Source organism: Loxodonta africana, unplaced genomic scaffold (assembly GCF_030014295.1).
Source record: "Loxodonta africana isolate mLoxAfr1 unplaced genomic scaffold, mLoxAfr1.hap2 scaffold_283, whole genome shotgun sequence".
NCBI lineage: Eukaryota > Metazoa > Chordata > Mammalia > Proboscidea > Elephantidae > Loxodonta > Loxodonta africana.
In genome coordinates this window covers 126,951-152,484 of record NW_026975006.1, presented here as the reverse complement: position 1 = coordinate 152,484, position 25,534 = coordinate 126,951, and the positions used below count along the sequence as shown (strand labels likewise).

The following is a 25,534-nucleotide window of genomic DNA, read 5'->3' as shown; positions in this document are numbered from 1 at the left end:
TAGAGGAGCCGCGCAGGAAAGAAGAGGCCCGAACAGAGTCCCGCAGGCAAGAACAGACCCGAACGGAGAGTAACGCAGGCAAGAATAGGCTCGAACGGAGAGTCCCGCAGGCAAGAATAGGCCCGTACGGACAGTCCTGCAGGCAGGAACAGGCAAGAGCAGAGTCCAGCAGGTAAGAATAGGCCCGAGTAGAGGAGCCATGCAGGCAAGAAGAGGCTCAAACAGAGTCCTGTAGGCAAGAATAGGCCCGAAGGGAGAGTCACGCAGGGAAGAATAGGATCGAACAGAGAGTACCGCGGGCAAGAATAGGCCCGAATGGAGATTCCTTCAGGCAAGAATAGGCCCGAATAGATGAGCCCCGTAGGCAAGAATTTTTTTAAAGTCCCACTGGCAAGAAGACGTCCAGAGAGTCCCGCAGTCCAGAAAGACCCGAACGGAGAGTCCCGCAAGTGAGAATAGGCCCGAACGGAGAGTCCTGCAGGTCAGAATAGGCCCGGAGAATCCCGCAGGGGAGAATGGGCCCAAACTGAGAATCCCGCAGGCCAGCATAGGCCTGAACGGAGAGTCTTGCAGGCAAGAATAGACCTGATCGGACAGTCCCGATGGCCAGAAAGGCCTGAACAGAGAGTCCCGCAGACGAGGAAAGACCCGAACGGCGAGTCCCGCAGGCGAGAACAGGCCTGAACTGAGAGTCCCGCAGGCCAGAATAGGCCCGAACGGAGATTCCTGCTGGCAAGCATAGGCTCTAACAGAGTCCCGCAAGCAAGGATAGGCCCGAGTAGAGTCCTGCTATCAAGAATAGGACCGAACGGAGAGTCCCGCAGTTCAGAATAGTCCCAACGGAGACTCTCGCAGGCGAGAATAGGCCCGAACGGATAGTCCTGCAGGCCAGAACAGCAAAGAACGGAGAATCCCGTAGGCCACAATAGGCCCGAATACAGGAGCCCCACAGGCAAGAATAGGCCTGAACAGAGTTCCGCAGCAAGAACAGGCCCGAATAGAGAAGCCCCACACTAAGGAACAGGCCCGAGTAGCAGACCCGGGCACGCACGAACACACCGTGTAGCGCAGCCCTGCACATATGCTCTGGCCCGAGTAGCGAGGCCATGCACGCACGAACAGGCCCGAATAGCAAAGCTTCGCAGGCTAGAACAGAACCAAATAAAGGAGCTCCGTAAGCACAAAAGGATCTAAGAGAGGAGCCCCGCATGGAAGAGGACACCCGAAAGGAGACTCCAGCAGGCAAGATTAGGTCCGAATGGAGAGCTCGGCAGTAAGAATAGTCCCGAACAGAGAGTCCAGCGTTCAAGAATAGGCGCGAATGGAGAGACATGCAAGCAAGAACAGGACCGAACAGGACATTTCTGCAGGCAATAATAGGCAACCTCCGGTGGCACACTGCATGTGCGTCACTTCTCCAAAGACAAGGCCAAAATCAGGGCATCCAGGGCCCCAGCAGTCCAGAGTCTGTGCATGGGGGCATAGGGATCACCTCTTTGAACTTACATGAGGGAGGCCTGGGCCCTGGATTGGCTCCGCTAGAGCTCCACGACCTCAGCTATTTTCCGTGATCTTTGGCCCGTACCCTTGTGAGTGTGTGATCTCTAGTTACACTTCTCCTCCGACCACTCTCAAAAAGCCACCTGTGGATACGTGAGTGTGGAAATCAACATCGATCACTGGCTACAGTGTCACAGGTCACTAGGTGACTAGGCTCAGGCTGACCTTGGTTGTCTTCTGTCCAGGCAAGGAGCTTAATCCTTCAAAGGAAATGAGGACACGTGGTCACTGGCCGACAACCTTTCTTTCATCCACACAGCGCTCTAGATGAGGATAAAGAGGCCACGTAGCCCAGGTGAAGGCTGCGTGCCAGGCCTAAGGCTTCTTCCCCAATCAGTAGGCAAGGCGCCCTTCCCAAGCATCTATGGCCCCACTCTGGATGCGTTCATTCAGAGAAATCTCTTCCTTCTACCCCTGAGACACATCACAAGTATGAGGGGCCTGACAGAGAGCCTGGAGATGAAACGGGGGAGGTTTCTGGCTAGACCGCTTCCCCGTGGGTAGACAATAGCAGGTAGTCTCTCTGGAAGGTCTTAGCTTCTGTTGATTGACATGGGCAATACAGTAGGGGTGGTCCCTGGCCAGGTGGAGCTTGTGGGCAGATGCAACCTCTCCGGCGACGAATAATCCCGCTGCTGCTTTGTTTGGTGAAAACCTCCCCCGGCCAACTCGGATGGACAGAGAACATTGACCCACACCTGCCAGGGGCCTTTCCTGGGACTAAAGATCCCAGCCTGGTCTCAACGTCATCACCCTCTCAGCACACACCTTTCCTGCACACATAATCCTGCCTTTCTCCGTCAGTGCCTTATCCTACTAGGAAACAAAGCATGCCGCTCAAAAAGGCCGATGCCGGGGAAATCGAGGAGACACTGCCATTTTCCAAATTTTTGCTGTCTACATGTCCCCGCCTCCGGTGCAAGGCTGCGTATGTGGCCGGGCTCCGAAGGCAAGGCCGAAATCCTGGCAGCCTGGGCCCCGGCAGTCCAATGTTTTATGGACGTGGGGACACAGATGACCTGTTTGCCACATACAGGAGAAATCCTTGGGCCCTTCACTGGCTCGCCATTCGGCTCCACGACGTCCATTCCTGGCCCTGGCCTTTGGCCGGTACCCCATTCAACGTGTGCTTCAGAGCCATGTTTCTCCACCCATCACTATCCTTTTGCAACCAGGGGATATGTGAGTGTGGGAGTCACCATTTGTCACTGGCAGCAGCGTCACAATTCACTAGACGTCCAGGGACCCGCAGACCTAGGCTGCCTTCTGCCTCAGAAAAGGTCCTGAATCCTTTATCCCAGATGCTGACAACTGACCACTGGCGGACAATCATTTTGATCAACACAGAGGTCTGAGTGAGGGTCAGGAGGCCGGGTAGGTGAAGTCAAGGCCAGGTGGGCGGGACTAAGGCTTCTTTGCCATCATGATGGAGACAGTCTCCCCAGCGGAAGAGTGGGCGCAGCTTATGATGGGCCTGGTGACAAGACTCAGCCAATGGCAGAGATCCAGCCCACCAGGCAGATGACACAGGGCCCTCCATTGTGACCTAGGACACCTAGTGGCCACAGGATTTGAGCACACTCTGGGAAAGGCTACGCAGGCACAAGGGAGCCCCTGGTGCGGACTGCTTCAGGGCATTGGCAAAACAGGCCAGGATCCAATTTTCCCACTTTCCGCAGGATTTCAGTACGCAAGACATGCCCACTTAGCATCTCTTGGCTCTCTCTCTGTGTCTCTCTCTGTATGTGTTCTTCTCTGAAATCTCTTCCTTCCCCCCCCAGGCACTTCACAGCTTGGAGTGCCTGACAGAGTGCCTAGAGACGAAAGAGCAAAGGGGGAAGGCCTCTGGCTGTACTGGTTGCCCATGAGCAGAGAAGATCTGGTAGTCTATATGGAAGGTCTAGAGAGTAGTCATTGATTGTGGAGCTACATCACGGGTGGACCCTGGCCGGGTGAAGCTTGTTGACATGTGGGAGCCTCTCCGGAGACTACTAATTCCGCTGATAACATTGTATGCAAATACCGGGTGAGTGTCATGTGCAGAAAACATTGACACATACCTGCCAGAGGCCTATCCTGGGTCTGAAGAATCCACCCTGGTCTCCAGCGACTCATCATCTCAGCACACACTTTGCCTGCACACACGGAATCCGCCTCTCTCCATGAATCCTTCTCCTGCTAGGAAACACAGGATGGCACTCAGCCAAAGGAGAGCACAGGCAAAGTCAAATGAAGCCCGCATTTTCAAGATCTTGCTTCTGCTGGGCCACAGCCGCCGGTGGCACACTGCATGTGCGTCACTTCTCCAAAGACAAGGCCGAAATCCGGGCATCCAGGGCCCCAGCAGTCCAGAGTCTTCGGATGGCGGCATACTCTGCGGATGGTGCCACCTATTTGCCAAGTACAGGAGGGAGGTCTGTGCCCTAGACTGGCTCCGCTAGGGCTCCACGACCTCAGCTATTTTCCGACACCTTTGACCCGTACCCTCGTGAGTGTGTGATCTCTAGTTACGCTTCTCCTCCGACCACTCTCAATCCGCCACCTGCGGATACCTGAGCGTGGAAATCTACATCTATCACTAGCTGCAGTGTCACAGGTCACTAGGTGTCTAGGCTCAGGCTGACCTTGGCTGTCTTCTGTCCAAGCAAGGAGCCTAATCCTTCAAAGGAAATGAGGACACGTGCTCACTGGCCGACATCCTTTCTTTCATCCACACAGCGGTCTAGATGAGGGTAAAGAGGCCAGGTAGGCCAGGTGAAGGCTGAGTGCGGGGCCTAAGGCTTCTTTCCCAATCACCATGGAGACAGCCACCGGAAGGCTGGTCGGAACTTCTGACGGGGACGGGTCACAAACACTGAGCCAATAGGAGAAGTCCAGCCTAACCGGCCAGTTCTGCAGAGCCCTCCGTTGTACCCATGGACACACAACAGGCCCTTGTGTCTTTGGCCACAAAATCGAGGGCACCAGGGAATAACTTGACAATAGCCAATCCCTGATGTGGACACGTTCGACACACTGGGACAGCAGGCAGGTACCTCTTTACCACTTACGCTAGGATGTCAGTAGGCAAGGTGCCGTTCCTCAGCATCTATGGCCCCTCTCTGGATGTTTTCATTCAGAGAAATCTCTTCCTTCTACCCCTGAGACACATCACAAGTATGAGGGGCCTGACAGAGAGCCTGGAGATGAAACGGGGGAGGCTTCTGGCTGGACCGCTTCCCCGTGGGTAGACAATAGCAGGTAGTCTCTCTGGAAGGTCTTAGCTTCTGTTGATTGACATGGGCAATACAGTAGGGGTGGTCCCTGGCCAGGTGGAGCTTGTGGGCAGATGCAACCTCTCCGGTGACGAATAATCCCGCTGCTGCTTTGTTTGGTGAAAACCTCCCCCCGCCAACTCGGATGGGCAGAGAACATTGACCCACACCTGCCAGGGGCCTTTCCTGGGACTAAAGATCCCAACCTGGTCTCAACATCATCACCCTCTCAGCACACACCTTTCCTGCACACATAATCCTGCCTTTCTCCGTCAGTGCCTTATCCTACTAGGAAACAAAGCATGCCGCTCAAAAAGGCCGATGCCGGGGAAATCGAGGAGACACTGCCATTTTCCAAATTTTTGCTGTCTACGTGTCCCCGCCTCCGGTGCAAGGCTGCGTATGTGGCCGGGCTCCGAAGGCAAGGCCGAAATCCTGGCAGCCTGGGCCCCGGCAGTCCAATGGTTTATGGACATGGAGACACGGATGACCTGTTTGCCACATACAGGAGAAATCCTTCGGCCCTTCACTGGCTCGCCATTCAGCTGCACGACGTCCACTCCTGGCCCTGGCCTTTGGCCGGTGCCCCATTCAACGTGTGCTCAGGAGCCATGTTTCTCCACCCATCACTATCATTCTGCCACCAGGGGATATGTGAGTGTGGGAGTCACCGTCTGTCACTGGCAGCAGCGTCACAACTCACTAGACTTCCCGGTACCTGCAGACCTAGGCGGCCTTCTGCCTCAGAAAAGGTCCCGAATCCTTTATCCCAGACGCTGACACCTGCGCACTGGCGGACATTCATTTTGATCAACACAGAGGTCTGAGTGAGGGTCAGCAGGCCGGGTAGGTGAAGTCAAGGCCAGGTGGGCGGGACTAAGGCTTCTTTGCCATCACCATGGAGACAGTCTCCCCACCGGCAGAGTGGGCGCATCTTATGATGGGCCTGGCGACAAGACTCAGCCAATGGCAGAGATCCAGCCCGCCAGGCAGATGACACAGGGCCCTCCATTGTGACCCAAGACACCTAGTGGCCACAGGATTTGAGCACACCCTGGGAAAGGCTACGCAGGCACAAGGGAGCCCCTGGTGCGGACTGCTTCAGGGCATTGGCACAGCAGGCCAGGGTCCAATTTTCCCACTTTCCTCAGGATATCAGTACACAAGACATCCCCACTCAGCATCTCTTGCCTCTCTCTCTGTATGTGTTCCTTCTCGGAAATCTCTTCCTTCTCCCCCTGAGTCACTTCGCAGCTTGGAGTGCCTGACAGAGTGTCTAGAGACGAAAGAGCAAAGGGGGAAGGCCTCTGGCTGTACTGGTTGCCCATGGACACAGAAGATCTGGTAGTCTATCTGGAAGGACTAGGGAGTAGTGATTGATTGGGGAGCTACATCACGGGTGAACCCTGGCTGGGTGAATCTTGTTGACATGTGGCAGCCTCTCCGGAGACTACTAATTCCGCTGATAAGATTGGATTCAAATACCCGGCTGAGTGCCATGGGCAGAAAACATTGACACATACCTGCCAGAGGCCTATCCTGGGTCTGAAGAGTCCACCGTGGTCTCCAGCGACTCATCATCTCAGCACACACTTTGCCAGCACACATGGAATCCGCCTCTCTCCACGAATCCTTCTCCTGCTAGCAAACACCGGATGGCACTCAGCCAAAGGAGAACACAGGCAAAGTCAAAAAAGCCCGCATTTTCAAGATTTTGCTTCTGCTGGGCCACAGCCGCCGGTGGCACACTGCATGTGCGTCACTTCTCCAAAGACAAGGCCGAAATCCGGACATCCAGGGCCCCAACAGTCCAGAGTCTTCGGATGGCGGCATACTCTGCGGACGGTGCCACCTATTTGCCAAGTACAGGAGGGAGGTCTGTGCCCTAGACTGGCTCTGCTAGGGCTCCACGACCTCAGCTATTTTCCGACACCTTTGACCCGTGCCCTCTTGAGTGTGTGATCTCTAGTTACACTCCTCCTCTGACCACTCTCAATCCGCCACCTGCGGATACCTGAGCGTGGAAATCAACACCTATCACTAGCTGCAGGGTCACAGGTCACTAGGTGTCTAGGCTCAGGCTGACCTTGGCTGTCTTCTGCCCAGGCAAGGAGCCTAATCCTTCAAAGGAAATGAGGACACGTTCTCACTGGCCGACATCCTTTCTTTCATCCACACAGCGGTCTAGATGAGGGTAAAGAGGCCAGGTAGGCCAGGTGAAGGCTGAGTGCGGGGCCTAAGGCTTCTTTCCCAATCACCATGGAGACAGCCACCGGAAGGCTGGTCGGTACTTCTGACGGGGACGGGTCACAAACACTGAGCCAATAGAAGTCCAGCCTAACCGGCCAGTTCTGCAGAGCCCTCCATTGTACCCATGGACACACAACAGGCCCTTGTGTCTTTGGCCACAAAATCGAGGGCACCAGGGAATAACTTGACAATAGCCAATCCCTGATGTGGACACGTTCGACACACTGGGACAGCAGGCAGGTACCTCTTTACCACTTACGCTAGGATGTCAGTAGGCAAGGTGCCGTTCCTCAGCATCTATGGCCCCTCTCTGGATGTTTTCATTCAGAGAAATCTCTTCCTTCTACCACTGAGAGACATCACAATTATGAGGGGCCTGACAGAGAGCCTGGAGATGAAACGGGGGAGGCTTCTGGCTGGACCGCTTCCCCGTGGGTAGACAATAGCAGGTAGTCTCTCAGGAAGGTCTTAGCTTCTGTTGATTGACATGGGCAATACAGTAGGGGTGGTCCCTGGCCAGGTGGAGCTTGTGGGCAGATGCAACCTCTCCGGCGACGAATAATCCCGCTGCTGCTTTGTTTGGTGAAAACCTCCCCCCGCCAACTCGGATGGGCAGAGAACATTGACCCACACCTGCCAGGGGCCTTTCCTGGGACTAAAGATCCCAACCTGGTCTCAGCGTCATCACCCTCTCAGCACACACCTTTCCTGCACACATAATCCTGCCTTTCTCTGTCAGTGCCTTATCCTACTAGGAAACAAAGCATGCCGCTCAAAAAGGCCGATGCCGGGGAAATCGAGGAGACACTGCCATTTTCCAAATTTTTGCTGTCTACGTGTCCCCGCCTCCGGTGCGAGGCTGCGTATGTGGCCGGGCTCCGAAGGCAAGGCCGCAATCCTGGCAGCCTGGGCCCCGACAGTCCGATGGTTTATGGACGTGGGGACACGGATGACCTGTTTGCCACATACAGGAGAAATCCTTGGGCCCTTCACTGGCTCGCCATTCAGCTCCACGAAGTCTACTCCTGGCCCTGGCCTTTGGCCGGTGTCCCATTCAACGTGTGCTCAGGAGCCATGTTTCTCCACCCATCACTATCATTCTGCCACCAGGGGATATGTGAGTGTGGGAGTCACCGTCTGTCACTGGCAGCAGCGTCACAACTCACTAGACTTCCCGGTACCTGCAGACCTAGGCGGCCTTCTGCCTCAGAAAAGGTCCCGAATCCTTTATCCCAGACGCTGACACCTGCGCACTGGCGGACATTCATTTTGATCAACACAGAGGTCTGAGTGAGGGTCAGCAGGCCGGGTAGGTGAAGTCAAGGCCAGGTGGGCGGGACTAAGGCTTCTTTGCCATCACCATGGAGACAGTCTCCCCACCGGCAGAGTGGGTGCATCTTATGATGGGCCTGGCAAAAAGACTCAGCCAATGGCAGAGATCCAGCCCGCCAGGCCGATGACACAGGGCCCTCCATTGTGACCCAGGACACCTAGTGGCCACAGGATTTGAGCACACCCTGGGAAAGGCTACGCAGGCACAAGGGAGCCCCTGGTGCGGACTGCTTCAGGGCATTGGCACAGCAGGCCAGGGTCCAATTTTCCCACTTTCCTCAGGATATCAGTACGCAAGACATCCCCACTCAGCATCTCTTGCCTCTCTCTCTGTATGTGTTCCTTCTCGGAAATCTCTTTCTTCTCCCCCCCCCAGTCACTTCCCAGCTTGGAGTGCCTGACAGAGTGCCTAGAGACGAAAGAGCAAAGGGGGAAGGCCTCTGGCTGTACTGGTTGCCCAAGGGCAGAGAAGATCTGGTAGTCTATCTGGAAGGACTAGGGAGTAGTGATTGATTGGGGAGCTACATCACGGGTGAACCCTGGCTGGGTGAATCTTGTTGACATGTGGCAGCCTCTCCGGAGACTACTAATTCCGCTGATAACATTGGATTCAAATACCCGGCTGAGTGCCATGGGCAGAAAACATTGACACATACCTGCCAGAGGCCTATCCTGGGTCTGAAGAGTCCACCCTGGTCTCCAGCGACTCATCATCTCAGCACACACTTTGCCAGCACACATGGAATCCGCCTCTCTCCACGAATCCTTCTCCTGCTAGGAAACACCGGATGGCACTCAGCCAAAGGAGAACACAGGCAAAGTCAAAAAAGCCCGCATTTTCAAGATTTTGCTTCTGCTGGGCCACAGCCGCCGGTGGCACACTGCATGTGCGTCACTTCTCCAAAGACAAGGCCGAAATCCGGACATCCAGGGCCCCAGCAGTCCAGAGTCTTCGCATGGCAGCATACTCTGCGGATGGTGCCACCTATTTGCCAAGTACAGGAGGGAGGTCTGTGCCCTAGACTGGCTCCGCTAGGGCTCCACGACCTCAGCTATTTTCCGACACCTTTGACCCGTGCCCTCTTGAGTGTGTGATCTCTAGTTACACTCCTCCTCTGACCACTCTCAATCCGCCACCTGCGGATACCTGAGCGTGGAAATCAACACCTATCACTAGCTGCAGTGTCACAGGTCACTAGGTGTCTAGGCTCAGGCTGACCTTGGCTGTCTTCTGCCCAGGCAAGGAGCCTAATCCTTCAAAGGAAATGAGGACACGTGCTCACTGGCCGACATCCTTTCTTTCATCCACACAGCGGTCTAGATGAGGGTAAAAAGGCCACGTAGGCCAGGTGAAGGCTGAGTGCGGGGCCTAAGGCTTCTTTCCCAATCACCATGGAGACAGCCACCGGAAGGCTGGTCGGTACTTCTGACGGGAACGGGTCACAAACACTGAGCCAATAGAAGTCCAGCCTAACCGTCCAGTTCTGCAGAGCCCTCCATTGTACCCATGGACACACAACAGGCCCTTGTGTCTTTGGCCACAAAATCGAGGGCACCAGGGAATAACTTGACAATAGCCAATCCCTGATGTGGACACGTTCGACACACTGGGACAGCAGGCAGGTACCTCTTTACCACTTACGCTAGGATGTCAGTAGGCAAGGTGCCGTTCCTCAGCATCTATGGCCCCTCTCTGGATGTTTTCATTCAGAGAAATCTCTTCCTTCTACCCCTGAGACACATCACAAGTATGAGGGGCCTGACAGAGAGCCTGGAGATGAAACGGGGGAGGCTTCTGGCTGGACCGCTTCCCCGTGGGTAGACAATAGCAGGTAGTCTCTCTGGAAGGTCTTAGCTTCTGTTGATTGACATGGGCAATAGGTAGGGGTGGTCCCTGGCCAGGTGGAGCTTGTGGGCAGATGCAACCTCTCCGGCGACGAATAATCCCGCTGCTGCTTTGTTTGGTGAAAACCTCCCCCCGCCAACTCGGATGGGCAGAGAACATTGACCCACACCTGCCAGGGGCCTTTCCTGGGACTAAAGATCCCAACCTGGTCTCAACGTCATCACCCTCTCAGCACACACCTTTCCTGCACACATAATCCTGCCTTTCTCCGTCAGTGCCTTATCCTACTAGGAAACAAAGCATGCCGCTCAAAAGGCCGATGCCGGGGAAATCGAGGAGACACTGCCATTTTCCAAATTTTTGCTGTCTACGTGTCCCCGCCTCCGGTGCAAGGCTGCGTATGTGGCCGGGCTCCGAAGGCAAGGCCGCAATCCTGGCAGCCTGGGCCCCGGCAGTCCGATGGTTTATGGACGTGGGGACACGGATGACCTGTTTGCCACATACAGGAGAAATCCTTGGGCCCTTCACTGGCTCGCCATTCAGCTCCACGACGTCCACTCCTGGCCCTGGCCTTTGGCCGGTGCCCCATTCAACGTGTGCTCAGGAGCCATGTTTCTCCACCCATCACTATCATTCTGCCACCAGGGGATATGTGAGTGTGGGAGTCACCGTTTGTCACCGGCAGCAGCGTCACAACTCACTAGACTTCCAGGTACCTGCAGACCTAGGCGACCTTCTGCCTCAGGAAAGGTCCCGAATCCTTTATCCCAGACGCTGACACCTGCGCACTGGCGGACATTCATTTTGATCAACACAGAGGTCTGAGTGAGGGTCAGCAGGCCGGGTAGGTGAAGTCTAGGCCAGGTGGGCTGGACTAAGGCTTCTTTGCCATCACCATGGAGACAGACTCCCCACCGGCAGAGTGGGCGCAGCTTATGATGGGCCTGGCGACAAGACTCAGCCAATGGCAGAGATCCAGCCCGCCAGGCCGATGACACAGGGCCCTCCATTGTGACCCAGGACACCTAGTGGCCACAGGATTTGAACACACCCTGGGAAAGGCTACGCAGGGACAAGGGAGCCCTGGTGCGGACTGCTTCAGGGCATTGGCACAGCAGGCCAGGGTCCAATTTTCCCACTTTCCTCAGGATATCAGTACACAAGACATCCCCACTCAGCATCTCTTGCCTCTCTCTCTGTATGTGTTCCTTCTCGGAAATCTCTTTCTTCTCCCCCCCCAGTCACTTCCCAGCTTGGAGTGCCTGACAGAGTGCCTAGAGACGAAAGAGCAAAGGGGGAAGGCCTCTGGCTGTACTGGTTGCCCAAGGGCAGAGAAGATCTGGTAGTCTATCTGGAAGGACTAGGGAGTAGTGATTGATTGGGGAGCTACATCACGGGTGAACCCTGGCTGGGTGAATCTTGTTGACATGTGGCAGCCTCTCCGGAGACTACTAATTCCGCTGATAACATTGGATTCAAATACCCGGCTGAGTGCCATGGGCAGAAAACACTGACACATACCTGCCAGAGGCCTATCCTGGGTCTGAAGAGTCCACCCTGGTCTCCAGCGACTCATCATCTCAGCACACACTTTGCCAGCACACATGGAATCCGCCTCTCTCCACGAATCCGTCTCCTGCTAGGAAACACCGGATGGCACTCAGCCAAAGGAGAACACAGGCAAAGTCAAAAAAGCCCGCATTTTCAAGATTTTGCTTCTGCTGGGCCACAGCCGCCGGTGGCACACTGCATGTGCGTCACTTCTCCAAAGACAAGGCCGAAATCTGGACATCCAGGGCCCCAGCAGTCCAGAGTCTTCGGATGGCGGCATACTCTGCGGATGGTGCCACCTATTTGCCAAGTACAGGAGGGAGGTCTGTGCCCTAGACTGGCTCCGCTAGGGCTCCACGACCTCAGCTATTTTCCGACACCTTTGACCCGTGCCCTCTTGAGTGTGTGATCTCTAGTTACACTCCTCCTCTGACCACTCTCAATCCGCCACCTGCGGATACCTGAGCGTGGAAATCAACACCTATCACTAGCTGCAGTGTCACAGGTCACTAGGTGTCTAGGCTCAGGCTGACCTTGGCTGTCTTCTGCCCAGGCAAGGAGCCTAACCTTTCAAAGGAAATGAGGACACGTGCTCACTGGCCGACATCCTTTCTTTCATCCACACAGCGGTCTAGATGAGGGTAAAGAGGCCAGGTAGGCCAGGTGAAGGCTGAGCGCGGGGCCTAAGGCTTCTTTCCCAATCACCATGGAGACAGCCACCGGAAGGCTGGTCGGTACTTCTGACGGGGACGGGTCACAAACACTGAGCCAATAGAAGTCCAGCCTAACCGTCCAGTTCTGCAGAGCCCTCCATTGTACCCATGGACACACAACAGGCCCTTGTGTCTTTGGCCACAAAATCGAGGGCACCAGGGAATAACTTGACAATAGCCAATCCCTGATGTGGACACGTTCGACACACTGGGACAGCAGGCAGGTACCTCTTTACCACTTACGCTAGGATGTCAGTAGGCAAGGTGCCGTTCCTCAGCATCTATGGCCCCTCTCTGGATGTTTTCATTCAGAGAAATCTCTTCCTTCTACCCCTGAGACACATCACAAGTATGAGGGGCCTGACAGAGAGCCTGGAGATGAAACGGGGGAGGCTTCTGGCTGGACCGCTTCCCCGTGGGTAGACAATAGCAGGTAGTCTCTCTGGAAGGTCTTAGCTTCTGTTGATTGACATGGGCAATAGGTAGGGGTGGTCCCTGGCCAGGTGGAGCTTGTGGGCAGATGCAACCTCTCCGGCGACGAATAATCCCGCTGCTGCTTTGTTTGGTGAAAACCTCCCCCCGCCAACTCGGATGGGCAGAGAACATTGACCCACACCTGCCAGGGGCCTTTCCTGGGACTAAAGATCCCAACCTGGTCTCAACGTCATCACCCTCTCAGCACACACCTTTCCTGCACACATAATCCTGCCTTTCTCTGTCAGTGCCTTATCCTACTAGGGAACAAAGCATGCCGCTCAAAAAGGCCGATGCCGGGGAAATCGAGGAGACACTGCCATTTTCCAAATTTTTGCTGTCTACGTGTCCCCGCCTCCGGTGCGAGGCTGCGTATGTGGCCGGGCTCCGAAGGCAAGGCCGCAATCCTGGCAGCCTGGGCCCCGGCAGTCCGATGGTTTATGGACGTGGGGACACGGATGACCTGTTTGCCACATACAGGAGAAATCCTTGGGCCCTTCACTGGCTCGCCATTCAGCTCCACGACGTCCACTCCTAGCCGTGGCCTTTGGCCGGTGCCCCATTCAACGTGTGCTCAGGAGCCATGTTTCTCCACCCATCACTATCATTCTGCCACCAGGGGATATGTGAGTGTGGGAGTCACCGTCTGTCACCGGCTGACCTTGGCTGTCTTCTGCCCAGGCAAGGAGCCTAACCCTTCAAAGGAAATGAGGACACGTACTCACTGGTCGACATCCTTTAACCAACACTGAGTCCCTGGTCAGCATCCTGGTGTCCTGGCAAGAAGAGCCAGGCATCTCCAGGAGCATCTGGAGGAGGAGACAAGGGCTGAAGAGACTGCCACACCTACTGGTGCTGCTACACATGTGGGAGACCTGGCTGCAGAGGGTGCAGGCATGGCCTGAAGGTCAAAGGAGAAGCATCTGAAGACGTGCTAGGCCTCTTAGACTGAGAGAAGCGGGATGTCTGGACTGAAAATATGCACCCTTCAGGGAAGAACTTCATTCAGGCTTCTTAAACCCACTTCACCTGGAAGATCCATCCTTTTAGCCTTGTGCCCCTTCCACGCCCCCTCTATTACGTGGAGAGATCCAGCCCTAGAGCACCATGGTGGAAGTAGGCCCAGGATAGCTGTCCGAAGACATGAGATCCACTCAAAAGCTCCCCCTGCCAAGGAGAGAAGAGGACAAGACTCATCTGCAGATGAGGTCTCAGGGCCCTGAGAATGAGCATAATGTTGGTAAGGAAAGAGAAAAGGGATTTCAGTGGGACATGGAAGTCTGAGAAAGAGCCTCTGCAAAGATAGCTCTAAGGGAGGTGTGATTGTGAAGGTGGGCTGGTCACTGAGTTCTTTGTAGTACAAGGTACCAGACAGAAGCCAGACTCTGGGGGGAATCTGCCTGCCGGTGAGCAGTGGGCATAAAACCCTAAACCAATGAGAATCGAATCCCTTCCCAGCAGCTTCTGCACAGATCAGTGATGTTTGCTTGGTCTCTCTCTTTTCTGTGGTCTAACCTGATCTGTCCTGAGATCAGAGAGTTGGAATAGAAAAGCCTGACTGAGATGAAACGAGCAAAGAGAAGACAAGGCCTCCTAAATCTGGTGAAGACAGAACACAGATAACCAAAGGTGAGGATGGGAAGAAACAGATTGAGTTCCAAGTCCCATCCACAGTATCCCAGGGCCTGGGAATCCCTGGAAGTGCCAGAGGTGTGTACTCCCTGGGAGATGCGACCCCAAGTGTCAGAGGTAGCCCTATGGAGCAAGGAAGGGAGGGCAGGGCCTCTAGGATGGGCACTTCCATACAGGCTGCCCATGTGAATTTCTCAGAGTGACCGTGACAGATCCTGAGAGGGACAGTTTGAGGCAAAGGAAAGTAAGTTTTCTGAAGAGGGGTGAATTCCACAGTCTCCTGATAATGAAACAGAAATCCCGTCCTGCTCAGAGGTACTGAGTAGGAGGGATTGTGAATTCCCATCCTGCACAGAGGTTGGCTGGGAAGTTCAACTGTCTAAAGACAATGTGGCCAAAGTCTTCTTTATCTTTCAAAGATGTATCTTTAACTTCCTGCAAATTCAATCCTGAAAAAAAGCCTAGAATATACAAGTGTGGGTTTTTCAGGAGAGCAACAAGGGGAGAAGGTGATAGTGGCATATCAGAGAAGGAGAACAATAGTCTAATGGTCCCCGTGTTACTTAATGAATCACACATGGTGTCCAGCATTCTTCCTTATCTGTAGACATGTAAATGCAGTAGATGTTTGAGCAATAACTGAATTAATCCTCACAGAATTCTTTTTGGCCATTTCCAGGCATAGAGACCAGAAGAAGTCATTAGTTACAAGAGCAAGCAATAATTCGCTGGTCTGAATTTTGTTCAGTTTCTGTGTTTGCCCTTCACAGATGGATAAAAGTCTCTGAATCTGGCATTGAAGACAGTGTTTTCTCTATTGTTATGGATTGAATAGTGTCCCCCAAAATGTGTGTCAACCTGGCCAGACCCTGATTCCCAGTATTGTGTGGTTGTCCTGCATTTTGTGATCTGATGTGATTACTTATGTGTTGTAAATTCTAACCTCTGTGATGTTAATGAGGCAGGATTAGAGGCAGTTAGGTTAATGAGGGAGGACACAATCTACAGGATTAGGGTGAGTCTTGAGTCAGTCTCTTTTGACATAAAAAGAGAAAAGTGAGCAGAAATGAGAGGGACCTCATACCACCAAGGAAGAAGTGCCTGGAGTGGAGCAGGTCTTTTTGACCCAGTGTCCACAGGCTGAGAACTTCCTAGGCCAGGGGAAGATAGATGACAAGGACTTTTCCCCAGAGCCACAAAGAGAGAAAGCTTTCTCCTAGAGCTGGTGCCCTGACTTCAAACTTGTTGCTTCTTAAACTGTGAGAGAATAAGCTTCTGTTTGTTAAAGCCATCCACTTGTGGTATCTCTGCTATAGCCACACTAGATAACTAAAAAACACATATATAAAATAGTCAAAACAGAAAAAAAGTTTCAAATACACACACATACACGTATGATGTTATTAACTTTAAAAGGTTTTACATTCTTATAACATATTTAACAATAGAGACTTGTATATAGAAGTTATAATAAGAGCCACCCCCTCATAAGTATATTGTACCTGCTCCCCAAAGTGTCCAGTGTCCAAAGATACATATGTACCCTTTTACACACTGCTTTTTGCCGGGACACACGTAAGTACATTCATTTGTTTGTTTTTATGGAAATTAGGTCACACTCTACCCATGTTTTTCTCTGAATCACTCTTCACTTGACAATTTTTCATGGTTCCTCTAAATCAGCAGACATGGAAGAAGCACTCTTTTTGGTTCTTCTCATTTTTAACTCCCACCACTCTTCTGTCAGTTTGTTGTAGTGTGGTGGCTTGCATGTTGCTGTGATGTTAGAAGCTATGCCACCGGTATTTCAAATACCACCAGGTTCACACATGGTAGACAGCTTTGAGTGGAGCTCTGGATTTAGACAGACTAGGAAAAAGGACCTAGTGATCTATTTCTAAAAAAAACTGGCCAGTGAAATCTTCCAAATAGTACTGGAACACTGTCTGATTGAATGACAGAGGATAACCCCTTAGGTTGGAAGGCACTCAAAATACGAGTGGGGAAGAGCTACCTCCTCAAAGTAGATCCCACTTTAATGACATTTCCTGATGGGGCATAACTCATAATGAGAAGAAACTGATGCAAATATCCTTTAATAATCAGAATGTGGAATGAAGGAAGTATGAATCTAGGGAAATTGGAAGTCATCAAAAATCAAATGGAATGCATAAAGGTCAGTAATCCAAGGCATTAGTTAGCTGAAATAGCTTGGTTTTGGACATTTTAAACTAGACAATGATATGTCCTACTATGCCAGGATTGAGATACTGAAGAGAATGGCATCATATTCATCGATAAAAAGAACATTTCAAGATCTTTTCTGAAGTACAACATTACGAGCAATAGGATAATATCCACAGGCCTACCAGGAAGACCAGTTAATAAGACTATTATTCAAATTTACACACAAATCATGAATGTGAAAGATGAACAAGTTGAAGGTTTTTACCAAGTTATGCAGTTTGAAACTGATCAAATGTGATGCATTGATCAATCATTTAGAATGCGAAGTTGAAAACAAAGCAGACAAATCAGCAGTTGGAAAATAAGGTATTGATGATAGAAATGACAATGAAGCTTACATGATAGAATTTGGCAAGACCAATGACTTATTCATTGCACATACCTTTCATCAGGAACATAAACGGTGACTATACTCATGAACCATTCCAGGCAGAATAGACAGGAATCAAATTTGTGGAAGGTGATGATGGAGAAGGTCAATACCATGAGTCAGAATCAGGCCAGGGGCTGACTGCAGAACAGATGATCAGTTGCTCATATTCACGTTCAAGTTGAAGCTGAAGAAAATTAAAACAGGTCCATGAGTCAAAGTAAGCCCTTGAGTATATCAAACCTGAATTTAGAGAGCATCTCAAGAATAGATTTGATGCACTGCACACTAATGATCGAAGACCAGAGTAGTTGTGGGATGATAGCAAGGACATCATATATGAAAAAAAACAAAAAGTCATTAGAAAGACAGGAAAGAAAGCAAACACCAAAGAGGATGTCACAAGAGACTCTGAATCTTGCTCTTGAATGTACAGTAGCTAAAGAGAATGGAAGGAAAAATAAAGTAAAAGAGCTCAATAGAATACCTGAAAGGGAAGCTGGAGAAGACAAAGTATGATAATATAATGTGAACAGATCTGGAGTTAGAAAACCAAAAGGGAAGAAAACACCTGGCATTTCTCAAGCTGAAAGAACTGAAGGAAATATTCAAGCCTCTAGGTGCAATACTGAAGGATTCTATGGGCAAAATATCGAACAACACAGGAAACATCAAAAGAAGATGGAAGGAATACACAGACTCAATACACCAAAACGAACTGGTCAACGTTCAACCATATCAGAAGGTAGCATAGGATCAAGAGCTGATGGTACTGAAGGAAGAACTCCAAGCTGCACTGAAGAAAAAAGGCACTGGCAAAAAACACGGCTCCAGGAATTGATGGCGTACCAAATGAGATGTTTCAACACACGGATGCAGTGCTGAAGGCGCTCACTTGTCTATTCCAATATATTTGGAAGACAGCTACCTGACCAAATGACTGAAAGAGATCTATATGTGTGCCCATTCAAAGAGAGGTGGTCCAACACAATGCGGAAATTATCAAGCAATGTCATTAACATCAGACGCAAGAAAAATTTTGCTGAATATAATTTAAAAACAGTTGCAGCAGTGCACAGACAGGGAACTACCAAAAATTCAAGCTGGATTCAGAGGAAGACATGGAACATGGGATATCATTTCTGATGTCTGATGGATCTTGGCTGAAAGTAGAGAATATCAGTAAGATGTTTACCTATTTTTGTTTACTATACAAGCACACTCAACTGTGTGGCTCATGACAAATTATGGATAGCTTAGCAAAGAATGGGAATTCCAGAACACTTAACTGTATTCATGCGGAATATGTACATAGACCAAGAGGCAGTCATTTGAGTAGGGCAAGGGGATACTGTGTGGTTTAAAATCAGAAAGTTATGTGTCATGGTGGTATCCTTTCACCATACTTACTCAATCTGTATGCTGAGCAAATAATCTGAGAAGCTGGTCTGTAAGAAGAACATGGCATTAGTTTTGGAGAAAGATTCACTAACAACCTATGATATGCAGCTGATACGACCTTGCTTGCTGAAAGTAAAGAGGACTTGAAGCAGTTACTGATGAAGAGCAACCACTACACCCTTCAGTATGGATTACACCTCAACATAAAGAAAACAAAAATCCTCACAACTGGACCAGTAAGCAACACCATGATAAATAGAGAAAACACTGAAGTCATCAAGCATTTCATTTAACTTGAATCCATAATCAATGCCCACAGAAGCAGCAGTCAAGAATTCAAACAATGTATTTCACTGGGCAAATCTATTGCAAAAGACCTCCTTAAAGTGTTGAGAAAGAAAGATGTCACTTTGAGGACTAAGGTGTGCCTGAGCAAAGCCATGATATTTTCTATCACCTCACATGCTTGAGCAAGTTAGACAATGAATACGGAAAACCAAAGAACTGATTCATTTAAAATATGGTGTTGGCAAAGAATACTGAATATACCATGGACTGCCAGAAGAATAAACAAATCCATCTGGGAAGAAGTACACCAAGAATGCACCTTAGAAGCAAGGATGGCGAGACTTCGTCTCACGTGCCTTGGACATATTTTCAGGAGGGACCTGTCCCAGGAGAGGCTCATCATGCTTGGAGAAGCTGAGGGTCAGAAAAAAAGAGGAAGGTGCTCAACAACATGAACTGACACAATGGCTGCAAGAATGGGCTCAAACATAGCAATGATTGTGAGGATGGTTCAGGATCAGGCAGTGTTTCATTCTGTTTTACACAGGATCGATGGCATCTAACAGCCACAACTAACATATGTATGCGTATATATATGTATGTGTGCGTGTGTGTGTGTATGTATATATATATATACCCATTGCCGTCAAGTCAGTTCCAACTCATAGTGACCTTACAGGACAGAGTAGAACTGCCCCACAGAGTTCCCAAGGAGCGCCTGGTGGATTCGAACTGCTAACCTTTTGGTTAGCAGCTATAGCTATTAACCATTATGCGACTAGGGTTTCCATACACACACACACACACACACATATATATACACACACACTCATATATATGTGTGTGTGTGTGTGTATATATATATATGTTCTCTTCACTAGTTTTGCACCTCTAGAGATCCCAGGCTAAGACATTTGGTACCTACACTGGTTCTAGAGGAACCAAATCTTAAGGATGAGTTTTCTGAATTGATTCTCAAGTCTGGCTAATCTTAAAGGCACTGATGACTGTCTCCAGGAGTAAACAGGCTATTGCTAATCCATGGTGGAGGTGACAATAGAAATACGCAAAATACTACTACCACTGGATCAAATATTTGTGAGAGACAAGGCTCTGCCTGATTATATATTTGATACTTTTCTATAATTTTGTCAGCATAAGAATAATAAGGAAGCTGCTTGGTTGGTCCTGCTTTTGCTAGCCACACTGGTGAATGAAAGAAATGGACTCAAAGCTCAAGCACCACATACAAGATCTGAAAGCTGCCACCTGTGCCCAGAAAGAAAACCATATTTCTTATAGTAACAAGGCTAATGCTGCCAAAAATAAACTCAGATTCTTATCATAAGAGTGACTGAATTAAAGCGCCGGTTGAATATCCGACCTCAAATGGTGTCTGAAGTTAGAGTGAGGGCATTGATTGGGAAGAAATGGGATCCTGAAACTTGGGATGAGGACATATGGGCAGACAGTCAGAAAGCGGGGGACAATGAACCTCCAATTTCTGTTGAATCGCTCTTCCTAACAGAACCAGATCTTTTACTACCATCTGAAGAGATTCTCTAACTTTGCCTGCTAAGGCACCCTTCCCAGTAAAACAATTATCCCTTCCACCTCCATCTGATGAGATTACCCCAGCTGTGCCTGAAGTGTCTTGTTTGAGTTGTCTCCTGGGGTGGTGTCTGGGGCATTGCCTGGGGCATCACCTTAGGCAGATGCCTTATAAGACACGGCTGAACATCCCACTGCCACCACCCATTTTTGCTTCTAGACCTATACCTAGGCTTCAGTCCCAACAAGCCCCCAAAGGTGAACTATAAAGTGTGACCCAGGAGAAGGTATGCTAAACTCCTAAAGAACTGCTTGATTTTTCTAATATATACATACAGAAACCTGGTGAATATGTGTGGGAATGGCTATTCCAGGTGTGGGATAATGGTGCAAGCAACATAAAGGTGGATTAGTCTGAGTTTATTGATATAGGCCCAGGAAGCATAGATTCTTCATTCAGTGTTTCAGCTTGAGAGGTTAGAAAAGGATCTCATAGTTTATTTGGTTGGTTTACTGAAGCATGGATTAAGTGGTGGCCTACAATAAATCAAGTGGAAATGGCAGATCTGCCATTGTATAATGTAGGAGAAGGTAACCAAAGGCTGAGGGAAATTGGAATGTTAGAATGGATTTATTAGGCTGGACCCACAGACCCACACACGGAGTGCCCAGGGGGCTCTCTTTTTACCATAGCGGTGAGGTACAAATTTGGGAAGCAAGCCCCAGCATTACTGAAGACTTCTGTGGTTGCTATTTTATGTAAGTAAGAGTCCACAGTGAGAACTGCCCTAACTGAATTAAGACACCTAACTACAATGCAGTTGACTGGAGCCCATGGTGGTAGCAGCCAAGTGGTGGCACTCAATCAACAAAGACAAGATGGGTGTGGTTACCATAACAGACAGTAGAGTCAAAGCAGTAATCAGAATAGTCTGCTCGCATGGATTTATGGCATTGGCTACTTAGTCATAGTGTCCCTGGGAGTGAAAGAACTGGGAAATGTACATCTCCTGGTACCTAGTGTCTTAGACATCTAACGCTCCTGTAACAGAAATACCACAAACGGATGACTTTAACAAAGAAAATTATTCCCTCACAGTCCAGGAGGTTCTGTAAGTCCAAATTCAGGGTGCCAATTCCAGGGGAAGGCTTTTTTTCTCCGTCACTCCTAGGGGAAGGTCTTTGTCACCAATCTTCCCCTGGACAAGAAGGTTCTCAGCACAGGGATCCTAGGTCCAAAGGATGCACTGCTCCTGACACTTCTTTCTTGGTGGTACTGAGGTCCCCCTGTCTCTCTGCTCTTTTCTCTTTTATATCTCAAAAGAGATGGACTTAAAACACAACTTAATCTTGTAGATTGAGCCCTGCCTCCTTAACATAACTGCTTCAAATCCTCGATCATTAACATCATAGAGGTAGGATTTACAATACATTGGAAAATCACATCAGCTGACAAAATGGTGGATAATCGCACAATACTGGGAAGCATAGCCTAGTCAAGCTGATATATACATTTTGGGAAGACAGAATTTAATCCGTAACACCTAGTATGCAGCTATCGACCTGTTAATGCCTTTTTCTCCATACCTGTTTCGAAGTATCACCAGAAACAGTGTGCCTTCTCTCTGACCTAAGTATATAAGGACCAAATAATATAGAGGAATCTCTGTTACATTTTCTCCATCTTACCGTTATTTGGCCTCATAGGCAGACCCAGTCACTTAATTGCACAGCAGAATGAAGAGATTAAAGCCTCTACATTCTTGCCAGTGGACCAGGAAGGTAGCTGCTCAGACATCAGAGAGCCTCAGAGAGACAGAGAAGAGGCGGCTCAAGAGAGGGATACCATAAAGTTGTTTTTCATACCCCCCCCCATAGTTGCATATGCTTTGCTCTGACCCTAAGAAGTAGATCAATCCTTTGAGAACTGCATTATGGGTTAGAACACCAACAAGGTCCCAGACTGGGTGACACTCCCATAGATTACATCCAAATATCACCGCAAAGTCTTCAAAATCTGAACCGACATCTGAGCCACAGCATACAGAAGGTGGGAAAGAACCTGCAACCTGAACATAACTGGGTCAAGTGATTCCTAAAACAAACAACATCAACATTTTCTGTAAGTCTTGGAATCATAGACAAAAACTTTAAAAAGCTACTTTAACCATGCTCAAAGAAGTAACAGGCACACCTTAGAAAAACAGAAAAATACATAGAAACCATTCACAAATGAAAATTTTAGACAGGAAAAATAGAAAAATAGAGATAAATAATTCACTTGATCAGCTCTACAGCGGAATGCTGTTGACAGACAAAAGGATCAATGAGATGAAAACAGTTCAACTGAAAATATCCAATCTGAAAAAAAAATGAACAGAGCCTCAAAATAATCCAAAAATATCTAACATTTATTTATTGGAATTCCATAAGGTGTAGAGAAAATATGTGGTGTAGAAAAAAGTATCTGAAGAAATACTGGCTCAACACTTTCCCAATTTGTTGAAAGACATAAACTTACAGATTCAAGAAGCTATGCAAACTCCAACAAGTTAAACTCACATAATTTTACGCCCAAATGCCTCACGGTCAATTGTGGAATAACAAGGACCAAGAAAGTATCTTCAAAGAAGCTAGAGAGAAAACAACTCATTTCACACAGGAAAAACAATTGGAATGACTCCGTATTCATCATCAGAAGCCATGGAGGCCAAAAGGCTGTGAAAACAACATTTTTTCAACACCGAAAGAAAAGAAACATTAACCCAGTATTCTATAGGCTGTTATTTCCTTCATGAGTAAAGGAAAAATATTGACATTCTCAGGTGAAGGACGCTTAAGAGAATTCATCGCCACCAGACTTGTTCTAAATGAAACACTAAAGGAAGTTCTTCAGGTGGTAGACTTGGAATTTCAGGAATTATGGAAAGCAACAAAGTCGAAAGTACCTTCTGAAGTTCACCCTTCAGCCAAAGATTAGACAGGTCTATAAAACAAACAATAACACACGTGAAGAAAGTGTTTCTTAGTTCAATCGTGTGTATGAGACCAAAAGTGCAAAACCTGCCCAAAAGCACAGAAAAGAGGGCAGGATGGAACAGGAATCATGGCGGATGGAAACGGGGAACTAGAGCATAGAAGAGAATACTGACACATCATGAATATTGCCACCAATGTCACAAAACAATTGTGCATAAATGGCTGAACAAGAAAGTAATTTGCTCTGTAAAGTTTCAAATAAAACACAATAGAAAATTTTTAAAAAGTGGTAGGTATCTGGGTAAACATATTATGCCAACCCTGCTGTCACTGCACAACATGGCGCAGGACTCCCCTCTTTGGAAAGACTTTCTAGCCTATTGGAAACACTTTGGAATATACTCTTGGTGGCAAATTAGTATTAGAGAATGGGATTAATTTGGAAAATATGAGATGTCTGTACTCATGTCTGGTGAATAAACTGGATAATAACATTTTCAGAGCGAAATGAGATGTTCTAACAGAAAAATAGGCCTGAATTCCCACCTGGGCCATGAGCCTAATCTGAAGGCCTTTCCCAGAGAGGCATTTCAGGCACTTCTAGAACAGCAGGAGCACTGGGGTATGCACGTATCAACCTCCCCCAGGGCCTTCTCTGAGGAGTAAGTACCTGCTTTAATACTAAGCTTAGTGGTTCATAAATAGTCATTCTGCATAAGGTCTTCAGGTTCAAGTCTGTAATCCAGCTGGGATTCTGTGTGTGCTGCATCTCTGCATCAAAAGAACATACTTCTAGAAGCAGAATGCCAGGAGAGAGGCTGTTGGGCAGTTGGGGGTGGAGGGTGCTGTGCAGACAGGGGTGCCCAAGGGAGGCACAATATAGTCATTCTGCAGGAGGTCTAGTCATTCTGCATAAGAATTAGAATGCTTCTGTCAATGCATAATAGTTTACTTGCAGCACATAAACAAAGTGACTGAAGGACAAAGTCAAATAGTAAACCAAGCCACTCCCTGTCAGTCCTTACCTGAGAGGGTCTTCATCAGGACTTCCGGGGATGGAGAAGGAAACAGTAAACGCTGATTTATTTTACCTCTTCCTTCCTCAAGAAACAGGAACTGGTGTTAAGATGTCAGGTGTCAAGCCCCAAACTCCTCTTCTGGTCTGTATTTAAGCTGTATAATAAAACTGGGAATCAGGCAATCAGCCGTGAGCAGACAGACCCAGGAGTATTCCCAGTGCCCCACATCTTTGAGCTCCAGTGAGATCCTGTTCTTAGTTACTACATTAGCAGAGGAGCTGAAAGACTGAAATTCCGTGTTTTAAGGCAACTTGGGCTTCAAACAGTCACTTATTGCTAAAGTCGTATTTCTCTGTGTTAATTTATGATCCTTAACTCAAATCCGGAGTTTGGAGCTCATTTTGATAACTCCTCATTAGTCTGCATAGACTAGAGTCTGCTCACAGTCAGGGATGACAATGGAGGAAACAAAGTCCCTAGCCCAGAGGAGGGACTGCTCCCCATATTTGGGGCAATGCCCCTGGGAAGCATCAGCGAGGTGCACTTTGGCCTCTGTGGCTTTGCCTTCTGCTCCTGGAATTGCACCCTGGGGGCCTCCATATGCAGACCCAGAGTCCCTGGGTGACCACAACTCCCGCCCTTCTGGGTCATCGTCCGGACACACATTGTGATATGCTTCCTGCCCTCCTTTCCAGCATAAGCGCTGCGATCACAAGTGGCAGAACCAGTTCTCAGGTCCAGACCCTAGACCTTGCCCTCCTTGGCCTTAGGCTTCCCCTAGTCCTGGTGGAACCTGCAAGCACCCGGCTGGGCGGGCTTGGGCCTGTCTCAAAAGGCTCATGGCGCACGCGGGTTCCGCCTCCTTGGAGTCTGCGGGCTTGCGGTGGGCAGCCCGGCATCTCCTGCCTCCCTCGGGCGCCCTCTCTGAGCAGCGGCTCCCCTCCCCCTACCCCGCCAACCACCCAACAGTCGCACTGCCTGCTTTCTGCTTCTAGAAGCACGTTCTTTTGATGCACACATGCAGCACAAACAGAAGCCCAGCTGGATTACAGACTTGAACCTGAAAA

General features: G+C 49.5%; 1 long non-coding RNA gene across 2 annotated transcripts in view; it reads right to left on the bottom strand.

Annotated features, from left to right (window-relative positions):
• Window positions 1–11,128: 11,128 nt before the first annotated feature.
• The window catches only part of LOC135229360 (uncharacterized), a 50,978-nt gene continuing 36,572 nt past the window's right edge, over window positions 11,129–25,534 (bottom strand). The window contains exons 1-3 of one of the 2 annotated variants that reach the window (XR_010320142.1): window positions 24,474–25,438; window positions 17,242–17,416; window positions 11,129–11,881 (exon numbers count right to left, since the gene is read on the bottom strand). This is a non-coding gene — a long non-coding RNA (uncharacterized LOC135229360). Of the gene's footprint in view, window positions 11,882–14,496; window positions 17,417–24,473; window positions 25,439–25,534 lie in introns of those variants that run through there. The other variant, XR_010320143.1, reaches the window with a different exon arrangement.